This window comes from Aethalodelphis obliquidens, unplaced genomic scaffold (genome assembly GCF_003676395.1).
Source record: "Aethalodelphis obliquidens isolate GAN/ISIS:26980383/991018 unplaced genomic scaffold, ASM367639v1 scaffold24, whole genome shotgun sequence".
Lineage (NCBI taxonomy): Eukaryota > Metazoa > Chordata > Mammalia > Artiodactyla > Delphinidae > Aethalodelphis > Aethalodelphis obliquidens.
In genome coordinates this window covers 11570169-11575704 of record NW_020837968.1, presented here as the reverse complement: position 1 = coordinate 11575704, position 5536 = coordinate 11570169, and positions in this window count along the sequence as shown.

Sequence of the window (5536 nt, the reverse complement as noted above, 5' to 3'; positions counted from 1 at the left end):
TATATATGTTTCTGAAGAACGTAGGGGCAGGACAGGAATAAAGACACAGATGTATAGAATGGACTTGAGGACATGGGGAGTGGCAAGGGTAAGCTGGGATGAAGTGAGAGAGTGGCATGGACACATATACACTACCAAATGTAAAATAGATAGCTAGTGGGAAGCAGCTGCATAGCACAGGGAGGTCAGCTCGGTGCTTTGTGACCCCCTAGAGGGGTGGGATAGAGAGGGTGAGAGGGAGATGCAAATGGCAGGAGATATGGGGATATATGTATATGTATAGCTGCTTCACTTTATAAAGCAGAAACTAACACACCACTGCAAAACAATTATACTCCAATAAAGATGTTAAAAGTTAAAAAATACTATGTGATGGGAATTTCCTGGCAGTCCAGTGATTAGGACTCAGTGCCTTCACTGCATGCACCCGGGTTAGATCCCTCGTTGGGGAACGAAGATCCCACAAGCTGAGCAGTGTGTCCAAAAAAAAAAAAAGAAAGAAATGCTATATGACAATTCCAACTGTATTTTTAATGTGCATATTGCAGGGTTAATTCCTACCAGCTGGCTGGGATTTCATAACACTGAAGTTTGACAAATAGGATAATCCTAAATTAAAATGACATCTCAAAAGAAAATGTGGCATAAACAAAAAATAATTATTTTATTTTGTCTTTAGAAATGACATTATTATTATCAGTAAACAATTCAAAATGTTACTTTCATTGTCTGGGGCCACCTTATGATAATATCTGTTATTGGATGCCAACAAAACATTGATTCATCCACTCAATAAACATTTGTTGAGACTAGGTTCACATTAAACTTAATTTGCTAAGAGTTCCAAGGGGAGAGAATTGAGGCAATGGAAGGGTGAGAAAATCCAAGAAATAAGAGAAAGAAAATTCAGCTGAACTGAAAAACGATATATTAACAATATAAATCTTCACACAGAAAGAATTCACTGAGCGCCAAGCAAGACAAATACAGAAGAAAACTCTTTTTGAAGGGGTGAGGGAGGTATACGAGTGGAACATATTGTCTCCAAAGGAACATAAATCAAAGAGACATCAGACTTTTCATAAGAGGTAATGAATGCTAGGAAACACTAGGGTAGTGTTTTCAATGTTATTAGAGGAAAAGTTTTGAACCGAAAGTTCTTCCAGCGAATAAAACCATCAGGCAAAAGTAAAAGCAGAAGAAAGACATTTTCAAACATGCCAGAGTTCAGAAAGCACACCACCTGTGAACCTGAAATGAACAAAACTCTTTTGAACCCTAAAGGAAAAACAAATTACTTGAGTAAGTTGTCCTGTAGGTTGAAAAAGAATCTATGAAAGGATACATCATGGGATGTGAAAATAGGGAAGGGAGGGATGGAGTCGGAAAGATTACAATAGAATCTACACTGAAAGATTTGCCTTAGTGAAGTTTACATGAGGTAGGGCTACATGATTTCATCTCTTCTAAATGGCTCCATCTATACCAGTTGATTCTAAAATTCAAAACATTCATATAATTACAGTATTTTAAAAGCTGCTTCTTGTTTTCAATTTTAAATCAACCTGCAGACAAAACTTAGAAGGTCTAATAATAATTACTGAAGAAAAAATAAACGTTATAAATCTTGACAATGAAAATAGTAATAATAAGAAAACAACACTTGGGGAGTAGAAAAATGTTAATTTCCTCACTTTCCTCATGGCTAGTTGGTAGATACTATCTAAGTTGATAAACTGGGAGATAAGCAATGAATATACCACTAGTAAAAATAGCATAATGATAAAACATGGGCCATGGAAATGAGATGGAATTGTAGGAGACTGGGCTAATTACTGTGGATATACATGAGATAAGTTTAGGATATTGTTGCCTTTTGGGTTTTTTTTTTTAATTTAAGTACAGCTGATTTACAATGTTGTGTTAGTTTCTGGTGTACAGAAAAGGGCTTAATTTCCAAAATATAAAAACAGCTCATATAACTCAGTAACAAAAATAAACAAACAAAACAAAACACAACAACAACCCTATCAAGACATGGACAGAAGACCTAAGTAGACATTTCTCCAAAGAAGATATACAGGTGGCCAGTGGGCACATGGAAAGATGCTCAACATCATTAATTACTAGAGAAATGCAAAACAAAACTCCAATGAGGTGTCACTTCCAATGGTCAGAATGGCCATCATCAAAAAGTCTACAAATAACAAAAGCTTGAGAAAGTGTGAAGAAAAGGAAACCCACTGTGGGTGGGAATGTAAACTGGTGCAGCCACTATGGAAAACAGTATGGCGATTCCTTAAATAACTAAAAATAGAGCTACTATATGCCCAAGCAATTCCGCTCCCAGAATCCAGAGAAAACTGTAATTCAGAAAGATACATGCACCCCAATGGGAAGTTTTAATGTGACTGAAGAGACTAATATAAATAAAGGACAGCTCCACCTCCTGTGTTGTCACATGGCTGCCTCTTTCTCATTCATCAGCTTCAACATCTTCCTTAGAAGATCTTCCCAGACTATACCATCGAATGGACTGTTATTCTACAAATCCCTAATCTTAGATAAATAGATTTACGACACCTCTTATAGAAATCAGATTTCCAGAGAAAATGGCATGGTGATATGATTACATAAGTTAAAGTAGATGTTGCCTGGTCTGATAATTCTCCAAGAGCAATGAATGAAGTGAAGCTACATTGCGGGTCCATTTTATTCGACTGAGTTTTCACATCGATGGCCAAAGAAACTTACTTCCATAAATCTGAGAAAATTTTCTAGGTGGTGAGTGTCTTCTAAACTCCTTATAATCATTGTTATTTAGGGACTGGTATATACCCTAGATAGCTCAGGAAACACACATAGAAGCAGACACGTAAGATAACATTACTCCCTGTCTAAAGAATTACATATTGGAATTAACCTTATGAAGATAGGTTACACATTCTAATATACAAACACATAGAAAAAAAAAAACACCATTAGGTACCAGGCTGTAAATGTATAGTACTCATAACCCATAAAGAATCATACTGGAAAAAAATAGAAATGAATCCAAACATTAGAAAATGGCAATGCCAGAAACAGTTATTAAAAGAAACTGGGATATACTTTAAGGATTCAGCTGAGTAGGGACATCAGTCAATGTTTTACAGAGAATATGAAGAGGCTTGGTTAATCTGGAAAGTCAGTTATGAGAGCTTTAACTATATATGTATATTATTCTCTCTATATAAACTACATTATATATTTTTATTTCACTATATATGCTAGATATTTTACTGCATATAATCTATAAATGTATAATACTTTCAAAGAGGACAACCATCGCTCAATCCCTTGAAGCCACCATTGGCAAATAGACTGCAAACTAAATAAGCTCTATTTCTGTCTCAGTTTTTGTTTTGGGGTTTTTGTTTTGTTTATTTTTTTTTCTTTATTGGAGTATAATTGCTTTACAATGGTGTGTTAGTTTCTGCTTTATAACAAAGTGAATCAGCTATACATACACATGTATCCCCATATCTCCTCCCTCCTGCGTCTCCCTCCCTCTAGGTGGTCACAAAGCACCGAGGTGATCTCCCTGTGCTATGCGGCTGCTTCCCACTAGCTATCTATTTTACATTTGGTAGTGTATATATGTCCATGCCACTCTCTCACTTTGTCCCAGCTCACCCTTCCCCCTCCCCGTGTCCTCAAGTCCATTCTCTAGTAGGTCTGTGTCTTTATTCCTGTCTTGCCCCTGGATCTTCATGACCATATTTTTTTTAGATTCCATATATATGTGTTAGCATATAGTATTTGTTTTTCTCTTTCTGACTTCCACCTCACTACAAATAACTCAATTTCATTTCTTTTTATGGCTGAGTAATATTCCATTGTATATATGTACCACATCTTCTTTATCCGTTCATCTGTCAATGGACACTTAGGTTGCTTCCATGTCCTGGCTATTGTAAACAGAGCTGCAATGAACATTGTGGTACATGACTCGTTTTGAATTATGGTTTTCTCAGGGTATATGCCCAGTAGTGGGATTGCTGGGTCATATGGTAGTTCTACTTTTAGTTTTTTAAGGAACCTCCATACTGTTCTCCATAGTGGCTGTATCAACTTACATTCCCACAAACAGTTCAAGAGGCTTTCTTTTTCTCCTCACCCTCTCCAGCATTTATTGTTTGTAGTTTTTTGATGATGGTCATTCTGACTGGTGTGAGATGATATCTCATGTAGTTTTGATTTGCATTTCTCTAATGATTAATGATGTTGAGCATTCTTTCATGTGTTTGTTGGCAATCTGTATATCTTCTTTGGAGAAATGTCTGTTTAGGTCTTCTGCCCATTTTTGGATTGGGTTGTTTGTGGTTTTGATATTGAGCTGCATGAGCTGCTTCTAAATTTTGGATATTTCCAAAATTTCTTCTGGCTTATAGAGTTTCTGCTGAGAAATCAGTTCTTAACCTTATGGGAGTTCCCTTGTATGTTATTTGTCATTTTTCCCTTGTTGCTTTCAACAATTTTTCTTTGCCTTTAATTTTTGTCCATTTGATTGTTATGTGTCTTGACGTGTTTCTCCTTGGGTTTATCCTGCCTGGGACTCTGTACTTCCTGGACTTGGGTGGCTATTTCCTTTCCCATGTTAGGGAATTGTCGACTATTATCTCTTCAAATATTTTCTCGGGTCCTTTCTCTCTCTCTTCTCCTTCTGGGAACCCTATAATGTGGATGTTTTTGCGTTAAATGTTGTCCCAGAGGTCTCTTAGGCTGTCTTCATTTCTTTTCATTCTTTTTTCTTTATTCTGTTCTGTGGCAGTGAATTCCACCATTCTGTCTTCCAGGTCAGTTTTCCATTCTTCTGTCTCAGTTATTATGCTATTGATTCCTTCCAGCGTATTTTTCATTTCAGTTATTGTATTGTTCATCTTTGTTTGTTCTTTAATTCTTCTAGGTGTTTGTTCTTTAATTCTTCTAGGTCTTTGTTAAACATTTCTTGCATCTTCTCAATCTTTGCCTCCATTCTTTTTCCTAGGTCCTGGATCATCTTCACTATCATTATTCTGAATTCTTTTTCTGGAAGGTTGCCTATCTCCACTTCATTTAGTTGTTTTTCTGGGGTTGTATCTTGTTCCTTCATCTGGTACAAAGTCCTCTGCCTTTTCATTTTGTCTTTCTGTGAATGTGGTTTTCCTTCCACAGGCTGTAGAATTGTAGTTCTTCTTGCTTCTGTTGTCTGCCCTCTGTGGATGAGTCTATCTAAGAGGCTTGTGCAAGCTTCCTGATGGGAGGGACTTGTGGTGGGTAGAGCTGGGTGTTGGTCTGGCGGGCTGAGCTCAGTAAAACTTTAATCTGCTTGTCTGCTGATGGGTGGGGCTGGGTTCCTTCCCTGTTGGTTGTTTGGCAGGAGGCGACCCAGCACTGGAGCCTACCTGGCTGTTTGGTGGGGCTAATGCTGGACTCCGGGAGGGCTCATGCCAAGGAATGCTTTTCAGAACTTCTTCTACCAGTGTCCTTGTCCCCATGGTGAGCCACAGCCACC